Source organism: Meleagris gallopavo, chromosome 15 (assembly GCF_905368555.1).
Source record: "Meleagris gallopavo chromosome 15, MGAL_WU_HG_1.1, whole genome shotgun sequence".
Classification (NCBI taxonomy): domain Eukaryota; kingdom Metazoa; phylum Chordata; class Aves; order Galliformes; family Phasianidae; genus Meleagris; species Meleagris gallopavo.
In genome coordinates, this window is record NC_139418.1 from 365,205 (window position 1) to 384,901 (window position 19,697).

General features: G+C 50.3%; 1 long non-coding RNA gene across 1 annotated transcript; it reads left to right on the forward strand.

Moving 5' to 3' along the window:
• The first annotated feature begins 1,069 nt into the window (after positions 1 to 1,069).
• On the forward strand, positions 1,070 to 17,714 carry LOC104913219 (uncharacterized). The gene is made up of 3 exons (XR_795221.3): positions 1,070 to 16,350; positions 16,444 to 16,572; positions 17,370 to 17,714. It is a non-coding gene; the product is annotated as an uncharacterized LOC104913219 (long non-coding RNA).
• Positions 17,715 to 19,697: the final 1,983 nt, after the last annotated feature.

The window sequence follows — 19,697 nt, forward strand, 5'->3', positions numbered from 1 at the left end:
AGAGCCTGTAGAAGGGCATGCTGCACTTACTAGGAGAGCTGCTCTGGAAGTGCCAATTTGGGGTTGGAAGGCAGGTATTTGCATTCACTGTAATCAATCATTGCTCATTCACTTTTCATGATGGTTAAGTAATGGTAAGATGTTGTTCAGGATTCTCTTGGTGGTCTCAGGGCAGGCAGAAGGCTCGTCACCATAGAGAGAATGGGGTGAGCTGTGCTTTCTGGACTGCCCCAGAGCTGGAAATGGTGCACCAGCCCTGGATCCTGCACTCACAGGGGTCTGACCCTGTTAGATCTGGGCTGGGTCAGCAAGAAGGACCCAGACAGGTTTTCCTGTAAAGTCCTACACTGTGGCTCCTGGCTTGGCATACTTTCTTGCATAAGATGGGAGAAGACAGTGCCAGAGGAGCAGTATTGGGTGTGCAGTGCCCCACACAAATGGGCAGGTATGAGAATGTATGTTCTGCCTTACCAGCACTGCCTTGATTTAATGCATCCCCAGAAAGATGCGTTGATGTCAGAAGATGGGGATGCAGCTGGAGCAGAGGTCTGCTCTTAGGTGGGATTTCTCTGTCATTCTCTGAGCACACTTTCTTCCCAGGTTGTTTGATTAAGAGGAAGATGGTTATTTTCCCTGTTGTGGTGAACAGGAGAGGCTGGATCTGTAGATTGACTCTCCCTGTCCTTTTTTGGACATTTAGGGGCAATTGCAGCTGCAGGCTATGGGAAATGCAGTAGGAGCTGACCATGTTCTGGAGCCCAGGTGGGATCGCAGCCAGAGAGGGATAAATCTAGAGTGGGGGAGTGGTCTAGTGGGTTTGGGAGGATAAAATATGGGTAAGACACTGGGGAAGGCTCTGAGGTTTTTGGGCACTGGATAACATAATCTGGGTAGAAAATAGAAATTAATTTTTCTGTGCCTACAAGTAGGGTGATGGGAAGCAACAGGCATAGGGTCACCTACAGGGGTGAGTGGGCTCACACAGTTCCTCGCTGCAGAGCACTCCTGGGACCAAAGGCTTGCACAGGCTCACAGCAAACATGTCTGTGTGTGGGAGGGTTAGGGTGGGAAAAGGCATGATATGAGCATAGAGCAGTGCTGTGGCTGCAGCCTCATGATGGGTGTGCTCTGCAGGAGGCAGTGACGCATTTCGCCTTCTGATGATCAGAAATTCCTTTGTGGAGACTGAACTCCATTGCCTGGGCCATGCTCCAGAGCAGGAGCTCCATAGAGCATCTCTTCATTTCTAGCTGGTGGTCAGTCTGTCCAGAGGCTGCAGCACAGAAAGCCAGATGCTGTTGTATGGGTTTGCTCCTGGGCCTGGATGGCTCTGCTGATGCACCTGGCAGAGTTGAGTTTGGGTCTTTGTGCTCTGGATGCAGCAGAGGGGCTGTTTGTAGAGATCTGGGTTCACCTCCCATCTGTGCCACTGGCTGTACGAGAGCTGCTTAGTATCTCCACTCTGTGATTCTCTGCCTGGCAGGCAGATAGGATGCTGCTTTGCACGCTCTGCTAGAGAGCAGACAGAGCCTGGCCACATACCGGGTGATGTACCAGTGTATCGCTGCTGGTCATCAGCAGAAGCTGCCCTGGCACTGATGGCTGTTGGGGCAGTCTGTCCACCTGCCCAGGCTCGGGGCCTTGGGTGGCAACCTAGCTCTGAGTATCTCAGACAGAAAGCAGCAGTCCCCAAAACTGTCTGTGCTCTGCAGCTGTCCCTGTCCTGTGCGGGGGAGCTGTGACGTGCAAGGAGACAGTTGCTGTCAGTCCCTCGCGTGGGGACATGCAGGCTCTTGGCATCCAGGCTGCTTTTTCCCTTTGCTGAACTAGATGGGAGCGCTGGCAGCAAGTGCAGGGCCCTGAGAGCACTTGATACTGTGTGACCGTGTGGAGAGCGGGTTTCCCAAGCTGCTGCAGAGCTGAGAAGCCTTGTGGTGTGCGTTGCAACGAAGGACATCTAGGTGAGGCCAGCCTGCCTGATGCCTGCAAAATTCTGCACATCTGTAGCAGCTGTGCAGTCTGAATGATTCAGATTGCCTTGTTCATTGTGTATGTGTGTGTGTCTTGAGCTGACCCTGCATGTGGACATCCAGGCCCGTTTCCCAGCCCTCTGGGATGCTGCATATCAGTAGATGTTACTGGAAGTGGCCTAAACACAGACAGGCATGGTTTTGTGTGTGAATTGACTTCTGCAGCCTTCCCAGTGAGAGAAAAGGCTCTTGCTGGCTGTGCTGAGACAGCTTATCCAGAGCCCTCCTGCCTCGGGATAGACAGTTTCTGGCCTCTCCTTCCTTCCGAGCACCATGGGCTGCAGTGTCTTTTGCTCTGTGTCATCAGAGCAAAGCACAGAGCTCAGAGCATCACACGAGGACAGCACAGGTGCAGGGATGTGGAAGAAATCCTGCCCGTGGTGTTGACACACCTGTAGAGAAAACAGCTGAATATGCCAAGAAAGCACATGCATTCTTGTAATCAAACTAGTAACTGTGAATATAAGTGTGGCCACTGCAGGAATGAGGCTCCAGATGGTTCTCTGAGCAAGGAGGACAGAAAATGCCTATCCATGGTGAGCTTTGAAACTGGCTGCTGAGAGCATCAAACCTCAGATCTGGATGTTAGAAGCTCCAGGAGAGGGCCTGGTAACTCAGATCAGAGATAAATGATAAATGAGATAAATAGGCAGATGTGATTGTGCTGTTGGGAAACAGTGACCTGAAACCTTCCAGCCTGAAGAGCGGTTGTGGTAGGGCTGGAGGTGGCTGTGAGCAGCTCTGCAGCTGGAGGGAGAGAGCTGCTAACCTGTGTGGCTGTGGGTGCTGCAGTGTAAGGTGGGCTCAGTGAGGGTCCCATCAGCTCTCCCATAATTCAGTGCCCCTTTCTGTCACCTTGTTGTCAGGGAGTTTCCCACCCCTCTCACTTGTTCATTTCCCGCCCAGCAGCTCTGCAGTGCCAGGGATGGGAAGAGGTATGCCTGAAGCCTGCAAAAAACATCCCTGTCCCTGGGGCAGAAACCTGCCCAGAAGCGGGGCTTGGAGGTGTGGGGGTCTTTGCTGCAGACACCTTCCAGCAAGTCAGGCTGGTAACAGGATTGCATGAGGAATGGTTTTATAATGGACTGAACTCATCTTGTGCAGTAGGGAAATGGCACATATGAGGTAACCTCCTGGCTGCAGTATCTGACAGAAAAACCCCTCCCTGAAGTCTTACTTTCATGGTTGATGCTCTTCAAAATAATCTTTTTTTCTCCTCGGTGTGACGAATGACATGGGAAACCCTTCTGCAAGGAAATAAATTCTGTGTGTGGCTTTCACTTGGCAGTGCTGAATTCCTTTCCATGCTGCTGTTGTCTTTCTCCTTTCCCCTTCTCCTCTTTTCCCTCCCACATCTCTCTTCTCTATCACACATCCTCAGCTTTTAGAGCAATAATTGCAGATGAGCTAAGAAAACCCTAACATGTTTTTAACGATGACTTTCATTCCTTTCTCTGCAGTGTTCTCTGAGGCTGCACTCTGAAAATGTGAAGGTGTTTCAATGATTTTTTTTGTTGTTTAGACCTGTTCTTGGAGGAGATTTCCTTGAATTGACTTTCTGCATAAGTACGAATGGGAGGTTGTCCGGTGGCACTAAATGTGGAGTCTCCTACTTCAAAAGCCACCAGAATGTGACCCTGGGCACTTGCTCTGGGTGTCCCTGCTTTAGTGGGCATTGGAGCAGATGGACTCAGAAGTCCCTGCCATCCTCAATGAGTCCTTGTCTCTGATTCTTTGTGGTCAGTCAAGGACCCATTGTCCATGTGATTCTCACTTGCTGGATGTTGAAGGCCTGGAGCCTTGGTAGATAGGTGGACTGGCCTGGTTTGCCCAGGGGTCTGGGGTTGTGTGTTAATGCCATGTTACAGGGTGCCACAAACCCTTGGCCAAGCAGGCAGATGATGTCAGCACTCTGATTTCTTTTTCCCATCTCCCTGCTGGTGAATTCAGTGGAGGTTTCCCCATTAAAGAGGAACACTGGAGTCAAGCAGCCTTGTGTCTGCCTCCAGAGTGCAGACGAGAGCTGTACCTAAGCACGACCCATCCACTCTGACCTCAGGCTCTGGTTCTGTGTTCCCTATTTCACGTTCAGCTTCATGAGTTATCTCCAGTGCTGTCAAAGTGGTGCACGAGGACATATGCATGGGCTCTTGTGCAGCCATGTAACTGAGTCCTCGAGGTTCTATCACCCATGATAAGCTCACTGCTTGCTCTCTCCTCTCCTGCTCCCCATAGGTCTTGTCCCTCCCTCCTGCGGCCCTGTCTGTCCTTCCCTGAGGCAGCTAGGACAGGTAGGAGCCCAGGAGCCTCTGTCAGCATCCTCCCGCCCCTCCAGGAGTCAGACCAAAGTCCCAGGAAGCCCAGCCCCAGGTGCTCCTGTAACACACATGGCCTGACTTTGCTTCTCTGAGCCGCTACCTGCAGCCCATCCCAGGCACTGCCAAGACTTCTGCTTTTCAGGTGCTCTCAGTGGGTGTACATCAGGGGATGTGGCTGTGGAGAGCAGAGCTGGGGCCTGAAGGCTCTGCTGGGCACTGCGGTGTGGTGGTCTTGACTCTCCCCATAGAAAAGGGGGCTGGGGTAGTGTGAGGAACAGCTCTTTGCTATTTTCAAACTGGATTGTATCTCAGAGTTGCTGTGTCGGGAGAGGCCTGGTGCTGGGCTTGATGCTGGCAGTCCTGCTGTTCCCTGTCTGACTTCCAGTGCAGGCCAGTGATGCAGGGGGAGGACAGAGAGCAGCTGCCAGATGGCTGCAGAGTGGACATGCTGCCTTGCTGCCTTGTAGCATTGCAGGAGAGATTCCAGATGAGAGCAAACACCAAGCCTGCAGCAAGATGCACTGGAAGGGTGCACTGGAAGATCATGCCAGGCCAGTGGCTGGTTATGTTGTATGTGAGAACTTCCCCCCAGTGCCAGTGACCCTTTGTGCACCCGCTTCTGCAGTGTGAGCTCAGTGGGACTGCTGGCAATGGCAGTGCTACTGCTTCTGGGGCGTTGTGTCCCTCACAGCAGAGGTTGCTCAGGGTCCTTGGAGAAGCCTTCAGTCACAGCAGGGTCACTGCTGGCAGCTGAGCCTGCTCAATACAGGGGACCTACACAAAGGAAAGCACACTGGGGAGAATGGGAGAAAGAGAGAAGCCACTGTGAGCTGGAGCTGAACAGTGCTGGGTGACCTTTTTTGCTCCAGCAGCCTTGTTCAGAGGGAAGTGGAGGACTCTTTATGTTGACATATTGCACTCAGAAGCTCAGCAGTGTGTTTTCCCTATATCAGGAGCTGCATGCCGCACACACGTGTTTATGGCAGGGAAATGGGGAAGCTCTGCTGCTACCTTTCCCTAAACAAGTCCCACCTGGCTCCTTATCCAGCTGGCAAGGAGCAGGAGGGACCCATGTCCCCTGCCCATGGATGGGGGGATATCCCCCACCCTCCCTCTGCAATTGGATGCTTGCAGAGCAAAGCTTGCAGCAAGCCAAGCATCACTTGCACTCCATCAGACGTAGGTGTCTATAAAAAGCCTCTCTGGGGTTGTGATTGGGTGTGCTGGCTGTGCCACGTGGTCTCTTGTAAGGCCTGTGTTGCTGAGCAAGTGGCATTCCACTTATTTTTGGCACAAATAGTCTTTAGTTAATACATAAATTCAGCTTAAATTCTGGATGGAAAATAAATCCCAAGTGGAGGCTCTGCTAATAAGATGACAGACGCTTCGGGGAGCCGGGGCTGCTTGTCAGCAGAGCGGTTGTGACTGCTGAGATCTGAGAGCAGCAACATGCTCAGGCACAAGGTCCTTAATAGTTACCATGAGTTGTTGGACTAAATTACAGAAAAATTAGGCAGATAGCTGAGATGAGCTCTAACTTGAATTGCTAGAGCTGAACTTGTTACAGCAAATGCCCCAATGCAATCCCGAGTCGCACACTGTCATGGAGAGAAAAGGAGGGAGGTGGAGCATCATTTTAGGTCTGCAAAGCTGCAAAGCACTCTCCTCTCTGACTGTGTGCTGGTCTGAGGCTCTCTGTAGTACCTCTCCTTTCTGAGTGACCCACTGTAGGTCACCCCAGCGTGTTTCCTAGTCCATCCCAGGGAACTTTCACCCCACTGGGTGGGTGGTGGAAGAATGCCAGGTCATCGCTGCGTCTCCTGCTGCATGCCTCACCTTTTGCATGAGATCTGCTCCTCTTCACTCAGCACATGAGCCTCTTGCCAGGTAGCAGGTAGGATTTTAGTCATTCAGGTCTCAGATCGATCTTTCTGGGGAGGTTCAAGGCCTTTTTGTCACAGTCAGGACCAATGATGCAGCACTGGCCTCATAAAGTGTGGGGAGCCTGAGATCACTTCTTTGCTGTGGATTTCCACTGGACCCTCCTTCTCTCCTCTGCAGTCTCAATCAGAAAGTCTGGCAGAGTAAGGTTCTATTTTTTTAATTTTTATTTTTAGGTTTTCTGGTCAATAATGTGCAGTTGCTTTGTTTTTCTGAGCTCTCGAGGGGAGAGGGAAGGCTCATTCTGGAGCCTTTTAGGACTGTTTTTACTGCAGCAGGGAAAGCTCTGACTAGCACTGTCAGTGGACAACTATAACGCACAGTGGGATATGGCTAGGTCTCTACTACAGCCTGTGGACAAGACTTAACAGCCTTAAAGCACTGTAGGGAAGCTGTAGGTGGATGCAGCTGTTCCTCTCCTCTCTGATCCTTCATAACTCCACTCTCATCTGGGACCTGCTCAGCCCAGTTGAGGGCCCTTTCTGAGTCTCATGAAGAAAGGCCCTACCGCAACTGGTTTGATAACAAAGCTTATTTAATACGACAGCATAAGAAGAGGAGCACAGATAGCAAGTAAATCTAACATCCATTCAGATGCCGGGCAGCCCACATTTGCACAACATCAGACAGAGCCTGGCTGGGTTTCTCCCATGGAGTAGGTCAGATCCCATCCCCGGTGAGAAGTTCTCCCTTTCGCTCATTTGAGCTATGGTGCAGTTTTCTTGCAAGAGAACAACTTTATCCCTAAAAGACATTCTCATGAGAACTTTTCTCTGCATTGTTAGCCTGGCACACAGATCTGCAGGTGGTGTGATTGCCCGTTTCAAGTGGGTGCTGCCTGCAGGTTCCTGCATTGCAGTGAGCTGCTGAGTCTGTCCTGTGGCCAAGGGAGTGCAGGGCAGCCATGCTGGGTGTGCAGCATGGCACAGACATGGTGCACTTAGTTAACAGATGTGTCACATGATGTGCAGGGTCAGGGCCAATACTCCCCCATTGCTGCACAACTCCTGAGATGTGGGTGCCTTCCTCCAGCTATCACTGGTGACCCTTTTGGTGCAGTTGAGCTCCTGGCTCTAACCCAGGATTTGGGCTTTGTGCACCCATCACCAAATCTGAGGCTTTCTGCATAGTTTGGCCTCCAGCCTGACATGTGCACCTGGCACTCAGGCCCAGATTCTGCACCACAGACAATCCAGGTGGCCCTAGATATATGTACAGACTGGGGGAGAGCAGCCCCTCAGAAAGGGATCTGGGAGTTCTGGTTGATAGCATGATGAGGGGAAAAGAGCTGCTGGTGCTGGAGAGAGCAGGGGAGGCTGGGGCTATGGCAGCCTCCATCACAGCCCCGCTTCCAGCTCATGAAGGGCTCAGGTTAGCCACAAAATCGGTGCAGGGACACAGAGATGAAGGTGAGGGCTGCCCATAAGCAAGGTCAGCCTTGCTCTGCCTGTGGTTCCTGCTGCACAGAGCTGCTTATCCCCACTGGGTGAGGCAGGGAGCACGCCATGCTTTGATGGAGACAAGGAGCGGTTTAGAGGGAATTAGAAGGGATTTATGGTGGTGGAGGAAATCAAAATAAGCATGGCCTGGGTCAGGGGCACTGGGCTGTATGGAGAGGCTTGTTGCCTGGGAATGCACCTGAGGAATTACAGCATTGGCAGCAGGGCTGCTCACAAGGGTTTCTCTTAAAGCCCCAGTTCCCAGAGCTGTGGGATACACAAATCTTGGTTTCCTTGTAAAAATTGTGTGGTAACAGAGATGAGACAGGGAATATGAACCAGCAAAGCGCATCCCACTGGAACGTGAGTAAACATGTTCCAGCATTTATTATCTTTCCTGTGTGCTTGAAATCCAGCCCCAACCTGGGAGAGTCCAGCACTATTTTGGGTTAGCAGCATGGAGAACCCAAAGAATATCCCTGTTTGCATGTCTGACCTGAGGTTTCTCCTTGCTTCCAGTTGTTTAACTGTTGTACAGCTGCTTTGGGGACCACCGTCCAGCAGCGATAGCTCAGAATCTGTTGTCCCAGGACTTTGTTGCACAGCATCATCTCTCCTGGCTGGTCAGCTGGGTCCTCAGTGCTAGCCGAGCGTGCTAAAGCCACATGCATGACAACCAGGCTCTGATCCACCATGTTGTCAACTTTTAGTGGCAAAGACATTGTCTGTTCCCCTTGACTTGCTGGGACAAGAGGTGCAGGCTGATGAATGACACTGGTGTTGGCACTGGTGTTGACTCTAGTTGCTAATGGCTATGGAGGACATCCTGCTGGACCTGGGGTGAGCTGCTGGAGCAGTTTCATCTCACAGCCTCAAGGATGCCAGGATGCAGCAGTGCCTGGCAAAACACAGGCAGGCTTCGCCAAAGGAGCTTGGGATCTGGCGGGTGGGTGGGGTGCTGACAGCTCCTCCAGCTGCCCTCAGATTGCTGCAAAGAGCCTGCCTTCACCTTCCACTCAGCACCCAGGCTGTCAGTGAGATGTTTGTGAGCCCCCCGTGGTGTCTGGCAGGACTTGCCCACTCAGAAATCATAGGGCTTGGTGGTGTTGCAGGTGGGGATTGGGGATGCGGCTGGGCTGTACCAGGGGTTTTTATTCCAGCTGTGTAATGCATAGCCAAGCTTCTAGCTGTCAGAAGCAGTAGGGTGCATGTCCCACATCCCCACTGCTGAGCACCAGCATTAGCATAGTTTTCCTCATGTACAATAAGAGATAAGAATGGGGAAGGCTAGGAATCTACAGTCAGGTGAAAAACATCCAATTGCTGCCATCCCCAGAGGCATTGGCAGAGAAAACTCAGGCAGGTTCTTGCTGGAGCTTTGCCTGGAGCTGGTCCTGTGTTGCACACTTAATGCTGGGAGGGTTCCTGCTCTGCATCCTGCAGTTTTTCAGATAGCAACATTGGGAGGAGATCACAAGACAGGAGGAAGAGGACAGTCACAGCACATGTGAAGCTGCAGCAGCCAAAGGACTGCAGGGGAGAAGATGGAGATATGGTGGGGGAGCAACATGAGTCCCCAAATGATCACGGTGGAGGGTCAGCCAATGAGTTAGCTGAGCAGGTCTTTGAGCTGGCAGGAAGACAGGCCAGGTATCTGGTGGATGGTGGCTGTGTATGAGGTCTTCATCTGTGCTGCCATTGCTGCAGAGCCCTGTGGAGCAGCAGAGGAACCGTGTGGACTGACAGTGCCCCAGCTGCTTAAAAAACAGTGGTGAGGCAGATCTGAACCTGGGGCATGCCATAAGGTGTGTGTTTTTTACACAGCTGTATCTCCATGGACAAAGTGTGTGAGATCTTGGGAATAGAGAGAGACACAGGTGGAACATTTTTTCCTTTGGCTGCAAAGCCAGGCAGTCTGAGTCTTGGAGTGGCTTGCCTCAAGGTCATGAAGCAAAGGCTTCTATGGAGGATTGGGAGAAGCAATGGGAGAAGTATGTTAGATGCTACTCTAACATACTTCTGGGCATCTTTTACCTAAAAGTGCTTTACCAGTGCAAAAGTGCTTTTGATTCTCCATGTAGGCTTCTCTGAAGACTTATGTCTGGCACAGACAGCCTCTAACAAAGCTCCAAGGTGACACAGCAAGTTGTCACTGGCCTTGTCAGATCCTGAGGCCTCATTCTACTGAGTATGGATTCAGATGCCCATGTAACTGCTAGCTTTGGCTGGATGCTGTTTTCCTGCTGTCAGAGGAGAGGTGAGGGTTGGGCTGACCTGCATTTTGTTAGAACTGCTTCATCGTTTAATGCTTTATTTGATGGAGATAAAACAAACTGCAGCAGGAATTGTGCTGCTCAAATAGGCAGTTCTCGTTTCTCTCTCACAAAGAGCTCTGTTGAGTGTCTGCAGCACGTGGTGTGCAGTGCTGTGGGGCAAGGAGAAGACCTGGCTCTCCTGTCCCAGTGAGTGTGGACATCTCCTGCCCTGACTCCTTGGTTGTGTTGCTACAGGGCTATTCTCTGTCACAGATGCCCATATGCAGCCTGCATCTGTGCTATCGAAGACAGCCACTGACACAGGGTGGTTATGTACAGAGAAGGAGCTCTTGAACTGTAAGTTTTTTTTCTTCCTAGGTAAAACAGTGTCAGGGAATCTTCAGCAGCATAGGAGTGCAACCACACGTTGCCCTCATGCAGTTTGATTTATTGATATTGCTGCATCTTTGGGATATTCCAGCTAACAGCAGCAGCAAGGCTCCTGCAGTGGTCGGTGATGCAAAGGTTGAACCTTAGGGGAACATTTCTGTAGTGGCCACTGCTTACTGTCTGGTGGTGCTTGTAACCTAGCAAAAAAGGAAACCCAAATGAATGCAGGTATATTTTCCAGGAAGGCAGGAGTTGTGGGTGGTGTCTCAGAAGGAGCTTTTCTCCAACTATGCCTTTCTCCTAATCCCATCACAGAAAATGCTGGGTGTTGGGAAAGGTCCATCTGAACTATGACCAAAATGGGAGAACTCTCCATCTCCTTGCACAAGGCTGCTGGGTGCAGTTCATGAAGGCTGAGGCTGCTGCAGATCCATCCCACCCTCTGTGGCCTACAGGAGCCTGCAGCCATATCAGCTCCAGGCGAGTGGGAGGGTTTTCATGTGATGACTTCTGCATGGTGATGCCCGCAGAGATTTTCCATTCCTTAGGGTCTGAAGGAAGGAGGGCATCCCTGGGAGGGCCTGAGGCCTGCCAGCAGGCCATGAAGGGGGAGTGCTCTGCTGTAGCCAGGACAGAGCCTGGGCTAATGCTGACTTTGGTGGTGCTGCAGGCTGCTCCTGAGCAGGAGCTGGCCCTCCATTGCATTCGGTATGCTTGTTGGAGCTCACAACTGGAACATGCTGTCCTAGAAAACTGCATTAGTCCCAGAGTCTCTGAGGCTGTTGCTCCTGCGTAGCCATTTCCAGTCAGGGGAAAGTGGGACAGGAGAGACCTGGCAGCAGCTCAGGCATGGGGAGGAAACCACAAGGCTCTGTGCTGCTGCTGGTGTGAGCCTGGCATGGCTTCTCTTCAGATGCTTGGAAAACTGTGAAGGGGAAATCAAGGTAAAGAGGATGAAGGCTAGTGACTCAAGTTCAGCCATATGGTTTATTTCTATGCCTAAAACTTTCTCAGGTCCTAATTAAGGACACATTAAGTGATTAGTGTCACCTGTGATTTAATCAAGGTTAATAGGCAGCACCTGTCATTAATGGCAACCATGACATGATGCACATCAGCTGCAGCTTGCTTTTCTAAAGTATGGAGCAATCTACCTGCAAAAGGTGCTCAGCTGTAACACAGTACCACTTTGTGTTGAAAAGGACTCTCAGGTTAAAATCATATCTAGAAATAATAATGCATTCCCTTACATCTGTTTCTAATAGCACAGTTGATATGGGGAAATCAGGGGAAATTCAGAAATGAAGAAAGGTTCTCTCTGCTCTCTGCAGTTTTGACTGTGTAGCTACCCACGTGCACACCCCAAACATATTTTTAATAATCATAAGCAATGTCTTTAGGGAAAGCTGCTGAAACTTTCACTCTAAAATTGATTTCTGCTCTATGTGTGGCTCCCAAGAATATTCCATGGGCTTGTTTTCTGGGAGTAGGGAAGTCAGTGAGGGGTATGTCTCACAGTGCAGCGTTTTCAAGGGCTTCGTGTAACTTCCTTTTGATTCCTTGTGCTATACAAAGTGATTTGATGTGTCTTGATTGCCAGGCTGCAGAGACAGATTATGCAGGGATGCTGATGAGTGCCTAGCCAGTGCTCAAATACGTTCTAACAGCAGTGGGTCTGGATGCAGGCCTGGAGGCTTGTGAGGGCTCTGCCACAGTGCCACCACTTCCATTTCACAATTTGCAGACCAGTCCTGAAAGCCCTCCTGATCCCCACTTTCACCTTTGTGCTTTAAGCTGCTAGGAGAGAAGGAACTCTGTTTAAAGCTGGCTGTATCCTCCTGCATGAACACAAGTGCTGGGAATTACAAGAGATCTTGGAGTATTCAGACTGATTGGGAGAAGTAATGAGTTGTGCCCTGAGATGAGGACATGTCTGGAGAGACCAGGAAAGGCAGTGCATCTTAGCAGATGTGCTTTTCCTCTGGAATCAGTTATGTGGGAGCTGCTGGGAGGTTTTGCATGCCATTCAACATCTCCCTGAAGATGAAAGATTCCTCCCTAAACTCTTGTTCAAGGGGACAGTTAATCTGCAAAATGGATCTGGAAGAGCATCTGGACAGCTGTACCCAAAGTTCCTACACATTTGCCTGGAACAAGCTGCAGCATTTTGGCATGCAGTGTAGTGGTATATCCTGGAGCAGACCCTGGGCAGGGGAGGCTGGCGAAGACATTCTTATGGATTGTCATAGTTGCAGTGTTTGTGCAAAGCGATATGTATAACCTGAGGATCTGGCCTGTTAGCAGAGACTTCGGGCATGAAGTAACAGCAGTTCTGATCTGGGCAAAGTGTTTCCCAGGCATGAGCTGAGCTTTGGGACTGGGGCCCAAGGGCAGGAGCTGCCAGGCAGACTGGCAATGCCCTGAGTTATGGAGTGACAGGGCTAATGAGACTGAAGCCTGGAACGCCCTATCTCTCCCTCTAGGATGGGATGTAGTCTGAAGATAGGTGTGACTAGGGGTTCTGCATTCTCCATTTTCACATCTCAACACCAGCTAGTTCTTTTACAGAGGGCTGGGAGGAGTGGGGTCAGAAAGTCTCAGCTGTCTGGAACTGCCTGGCCTGATCCTGGTGCCCAGTTTCAATGCTGTCCTGGGGAATGGGCTCCACCCTCCCTTCCCCACCCTGCTGGCAGCCCTCCTCTGACAGAACTGCCCTGCTCCAGCCCTGCCACAGCCCATCTGGGAACTGCCTGGGTGCAGGCAGAAGGGAGCAGCAGCCTTCCTGCTGCCAGACACTGAGCAGATGGTTTCATCCACACCTAGACAAGGCTCTGTCTACTGGGCTGACACGGGAGGCTAAACAGTTGTGTGAACACATTCCCTCTGTCATCGCTGACTTTTCCTATGCAGTTGTCCTGAGGGACAAAGAGGGGATCAGCATGTGGGATGTCTGAGCACATGGAACATCTTGATGCCAGCCCAGGTCTGCAGGGACTGAGTGCCTGCAGAAGAGGAAGCATGGGACCCAGCTGCTGGGTGTAGCGGGGCTCATTTTGCGGAGGTTGCCAGTCACACACTGACCGTGGTGCTTGCCAGCTCCCGAGGGAGGAAGCAATCTGTGTCATCTCACAGCGGGCTTCCTTAAATCTCAGCCTGATTAAGTGGTGGCAGTATGGGCTGCCCGATATGAAACAGCCAGCTTCCTTCTCTGAAAAGGGCCGATAGTGCAGAAATAGCCTGTTAATTGTGTGCATTTTCCTGCAGTCAGAGGCCAGTAACACGTGAAATCACTAGATTCTGACTCTGTGGGTAGACATCTAAAGACGACCAGCACCACATTGGTTACAAAGTGAGTCTGCCATGCTTCTGAGAAAGGTGAATTTGAACACTCTGGGTTTCTTTTCAACATCAAGATGTGTGAGGGATTTAGGGAATATCCTCTCAGCTTTTGACATCTTGTCTGACCTTTAAAATGCGGTCCTTGTGCTTTCTGTGGTGAGATATGGGCTGAGATACTCATGGACTGCATGCAGAGATGGTGAAGCTTGTAGAAAGCTTTGCTGTAGAAGAAGAGATGGTGTGGAAGGCTCTTAGAAGGGTTTTTTGTGGCTGTGGTTTTCCATCAGCACGTTTACTGAGAGCTGTATCACAGTCTGGAAAGAGAGTTTAATGCACAGACTGCTGATAAAGAAGTGCTGTAAGTAGTTACATTAGAGTTATTTATTCATTTCAAAGAGATAAAAGCTTTCTGAAATCAGTGCAGTCATCTTAGCTTGTGGCTGTTGTTTTTCTTAGTTTCTTGTGTATTTTAGAGACCCAGTTAATTACAGGCAATGACTGATGCTCAGAAGAATACAGCTCAAGCTGAATTGTTTATTTTTCTTTCCCTTCGTTCTCAGAAAGCAGTGAGCTGGGGCCTGCCTTGTGGTGGGTCTTCAGCTTTCGACATATAGGAATAAAATACTGTCAGCTGTGTTTGTGCTGAGACACAGTCAAACATTAGTGCTTCTCCAGTTTGAAGAGCGAAGAGGTATGGAGGTAATGTAAATGACAGCATCAATGCATTTTGCCTGGTGAACACTATGTAGAAAGCATAAATTAAGAGTTGTCCACTGGAATCCTCTGGAGATGTGATCTGGAGGACACCAGCCTCAGGTGCTGCTGTCTGCAGGTTCCCAGCACTGCAGGGAGAAATGTGGGATGGCCTTGCCTTACACACTCCTTAATTTCAGCATGCTGGTTAGAAGGGAACATTAAACTTGGAGATATTTATGTGCAACTTCTACCTAAAAAGCTTTCTGAGAAACCCTGCCATCCTTTATGGACATGTTACGTAGGGATTTCTCGCTCCCTGTTGGAAGGCAGGAGTCTCAATGAGTTGGACCCTCTTGAGCAGCGCAGTTATGCTTTGCAGGGCAGTTATGACTTCCAGCACAGGGTTGTGCTGAGGAACAGCCTTCAGCAGGTGGGATCAGATCTGAAGCTACCAAGGGCTTTTTTTTCCTGTGAGCTGTCTCTGTCTTCCACACTACATAGCAAAGTTCCCAGTGCTTGGGGATGAGCACTTCCGCTCTGTAATCTTTGGCTCAGGTCTGCTCTGAGCCCCATGCTGTGCTCTGAGACACTGTTGGCAGTTGCTGGGGTTTCAGCAGTGCCAGATTCCTATGATCCCGAAGAGGTGTGGCGGCCAAGCATGATCTAACTTGTTCATGATCTGTCAACCATTAGAGGCTGAACTGATCTCCGTCAAACAAGAGCCCATGGGCAAAAAACCTGTACCTCTGGTATGGAAAGATAGTGAGGACCTGAAAGCAAGACAGAGCTGTGGGCAGTGTAGGCACACACAGAGGGAGCTCAGTGGGAGCACAGCTGGGAACAGAGATACGTGCTCAAGCCCTCTTTCCTGGACATCCCAGCTATGGCTCTTGCCTCCCCGATGAGCATTGCCCTGGACTGCTTGGGCAAGTAGGCCTCAGTTTCCGTGGAGAGGTTCAGTTTGAGACCTGAAGCTTGTTTCAGTGTAGGGCTTGGGATTTAGACCAACCTATTGACCCCAGAAGAAGAACCACTGTCTGCCAGGAAGGAAAATCCCTCTCCTCTTGAGTCATGCTTAGGTAACCTGTTTCATTTCCCTTAAAGTCCATCTAGAACCTGATGGCAGGTGCTAATAACCTCATTGGGATTTGGAATCATAGAACAGAATCATAGAATCACTAGGGTTGGAAAAGACCTCTGAGATATCTAGTCCAACTGACCACCTACCACCAATATCACCCACTTGAACCATGTCCCTAAGTACCATATCTACATCTACACCCACCATCATCTCCTGATGATGACTGTCCTTCTGAGGAAGCCTTTTTTATGCAGCTATCACCTGTCACATTGAAGCAAGGTTAGGCCAACCCCTGGTGCTTTTCACTGAGGCACGCAGGGCTGGCCTGAGCGTGTAACGCAGGTGGCCAACTGGCCTCATATATTTCACATTATTCTTTCTGCCTTGGGGAAAGGCCGTGCACCACCGAGGTCTTGATTACTGTGATTCTGTTTGAACTGTTCACTATCTGATGGGTCTTACTCTCCCTGGCCTCTTCTAGGAGCCGATAATCCTCTCCCTCCAATAACACCTTTCTCTAGTCCTCTTTTTCCCTTTCCTAGTATTGGTGTCACCCTGCTCTGTTCATGTCTCCTCTTTCAGCCTCTTTTCTTTCTGATCACGTCCTGGCCATCTCCCTGTGCCCCGACCCAGCTTTCCTTGCTGCCTTCCCTCTCTGCAGCTCATCACCACTGGCGTGTCCCAACAGGCTGGCAACATTTGCAAAATGAAAATGTCTTTTACCACATTTTTCAGTTTTGCCACCAAAATCTGACAGCCAAGAATATGAAGCTGCTTCTGCTGCCCCGTGTGTGCTTGGTGACCTGAAGGCAACCTAGCCAAGGCTCTCCTGAGCAGTTCCCAAGCCATTCTTGCTCTCATGTAAGTGTTCTTAAAACAACGATCTGATCTAATTGGCTGGAGAAGTTCAGCCTTGAGACTGATGTTTGGCCCCATCTTTTTCCTTTCTTTCAGGCTTTGCTGCCCCAGGAAGAAAGGGCAGTTCTTGGATCACCATAGTCTGCTTGACTTCTCCAATCTCAAATTATTCTGCTTTTGACATAGGCAGCAGGCTAGCAGCTGGCACTTGTGAGAGCTGAGGAGGTGAGTTCATAGGAAGAGGACAGCCTCCAGTTTCAGTGCTTGGGAACCAGCTGGTGTTTCATTGGGATCTCGAAGGCTTTTTGCTGTAGGTGCACAGGGGCTGTCCTAGGAAGCAGGGACCTGGCTGAGTGTGGCCTTTCTGGGCGCACCTGAGCTGCTTATCTGCTGTCCTGGCTTAGTGCTGGGTTCCTGGCTGAAGAGATATGCTCAACCTATGTGCTCACCCAAGCCCTGCCTTGTACCAAGAGCCTTCTTAGTGACGGGCAGGACTTTTTGGTTGCGCTTTCCCTCCTGTTGCCTTGAGCTCAGTGGTTGTCTTTTTAGATTGTATCTCCTATCTCCCCATTTCTAGACTTATCTCATATATTACTGCAGTTCTCTTTGGGATCCAGCCTAGCCAAGATCATCAATGTGATGAGCTTGATTTTCTAGTCCTATCCATTGCCTTGATCTCAGGATGGGTCATGAGGATAATAGAGCATCTTGCAGCTGATTTAATTTTTGCAGGGATTTGAGTTCTCTGGCTCAGCTTAATCATGATTAAGGCCAACAAAAAATCTGGTAGCTGATCCTCTGAGTGAAGAGGGGCTTCATTTGATCAGTAGATGAACTTGGGGCATCTACTGACAATCTGAAGGGTTTTTTCTTAGGCCTCATTTAGTTTGTTTTAACTGCCTAGGCTGTGCTATGTTGGGCAGAGCTGCTGGGTCACACACTGCTATTCATGAGGATGCCTTTATCTGGAGAAGCCTCCATCTGTTCCACAAGGTGTCATGGTTTTCTCTTTAATATCCTAGGGATTGTTTTCAGGACAACAGTAAAGAAGAGACTGACAATGCAGATGGAATGGAAGAAGATGACAAGTGATTAAACATCTGTAGATGAATGGAGATGCAGCTTAAGAGATTGACTGTCGCCTGCTGAGTGGAGAGATGGAAGGAAAGATTGCGTTCATGTGCACCAGGATTGCAAATCCCACCCTCCCCCAGCAGATCTTAAATTGTGTTTGTTACTTATTTTGAGCCTTCCCATGTATAAACCTTCACACAGCTTTGTACTGCACCTTTATAGCCCCAGCTACTATTTCTACCTGCCAGAACCTCTGATCTTGTTTTCTGGGCAGAGATCCTACAAAATAAAACTTAGGTGGTCAAACAAGCTGCTTGCTGTGCCAGTGTTTTCTTTGGCTCTCATGTCTGTGCTGCATTCTTGTATGTGCATGACTGTATGTGTTAACGTACACAGATGAGGGATAGTTTGCAGGTAGCCATCGACCAGTGTGTGCCTCCGAAGATGTAATAATTTGGGGCCTTTCTTGAAACATTTCCTTATTACAGCAGCTGGAAAGTTTTCTAGGTGCTGCAGGTGCAGGGCGATAGAGGCTGGCCTGGCTGGGGCAGGTCTGTTGCACCCATCAGCACTCAGTGCAGGGATGGGTGACCCCTGAGCGTCCCCTGTCCCCCGCTAGGTGGCACTGGGAGCCCTGCTATGGTGTCCCTGCCCCCAGCCACACAGCCTGACCAAGCCCTGCACCCCGCCTCTGCCAGCAGTCTCCTGGACGGGGAGCACTGCGCAGGGAGGGGGACGGGATAGGGAGGCTGTTGGAGTACTCCAGCCCTGTTCACTGATCTGGTGTGTCACACCTGCCCTCTGCCATGGGGTACTTTCCACGAGGTGCACCAGAAATCTATGCCAGAGCCCTGGCCCTGCCACGCTCAGGGTCATTGCACTGCATGGGTCTCACTGGGAGGCAACGTGCTGTTGGTGTCTGGATGGAGTGACCGCATCGCATGGGTTCTGCCGGGAGTCGCTGCGTTCTGTTGTCCCGCTGGCACTGCTCTGGGGCATCTGGTGTCCTGGTGTGTCACATGCTGTTATGCTGTGTGTATCAGTCTGGGCAGAAGTGAGGTGGTTCTCACCATACATGGTTCTTCTGCTGAGCTGCAGCCTTGGGTCTCCATCTGTGCTAGTTTATGGTTTAGAATAAGCAGAAAGGCAATGGTTATGTTAACTTCAGCCTCTCTTGTTTTCTTTGCCCAGTGCAGTTTGCTTTTAGCCACAAAGCCGTAATATTCACTTTTGATTCTAGCTAGACCTGAGAGGAACAACCTTCTGTTGTCCTTGGAATGACTGTGGGAGCTGTAATATCCATCTGAGCTGCAGCTGTTCTGTTGTGTAGCTGTTTTTGGTTCTTGTACTTGCTTTTGTTTGGTCAATTAGTGCCAATTGCAGAGCGGACTTGTGATGACCCTGCTCAGGTGACCAAGGCTCCGGGTGCTTTTACCCTGAGGTCACTCTCAGCTCAGACCAGATCTGAATGAGGGATTGGTAAAGCTCCACAAATCCTGTTAGCAGCTCTTAAGCTGGATGAGACTTGTTCTTGCAGAGCAGCAGACTCCGAGAGCAGGTCGGATAGGTTCAGTTTGGCCAAAGGTGTGAGAGAAAGCCTGCACATGGAGGAGAGTTAACTTCATTGGGTCCTGTGTGAAAATGCTGTCTGTTGAGCCTAAAACCAAGTGTTGCATCACAGCTGTGAGGGCAGGCTGCCTAACTACTCAGGCTGTCACTAGAGGGAGCAGCGTGTAGTTTTTTTCTCTTCTTGTGAACAGCAACATGATGCAGTGACACAGCTGGGAGAGTGGTTTGGCAGGAGGAGTTTGGGAGAGATGCTGCATAAGGACAGATGTTTCTCTAGGTGAAAGGAAACCTCTCATCCAGCTCAGCCAGGAATTCGTGGGGGTGAAGGAGGTGAACATTCCTATGGTCATCTTGCTAAGTGAGAATTGCTTTCTTGTCTCTCCTTTTGGGTCTTGGAAGTGCAAGGTTTTGAAAGGAGCTAGGGCCCTGATAAGTGCAAGCTCTGAGTGCTTTGGGGACAGAGGATGCAATGAGAAAGATGGTGAACTCAGTTGGCTCTGCTGCTTCTGCAAGTGAACCAGCTTTGCTCTGCAAGGAGCGTTACTTCACTTACGTAGAGATCTGCTGGAGATCTTGAAGAACTCTCTGTTAGCCAGCTTCTGGTGCCCCTCCTGCTTACACTGACATACTGAGTAATGCTAAGTTGCATCTCTGTGCCATGCTGTGCTGCAGTGGGCACATTCGGAGGTACCCCTCTGGGCCTAGAA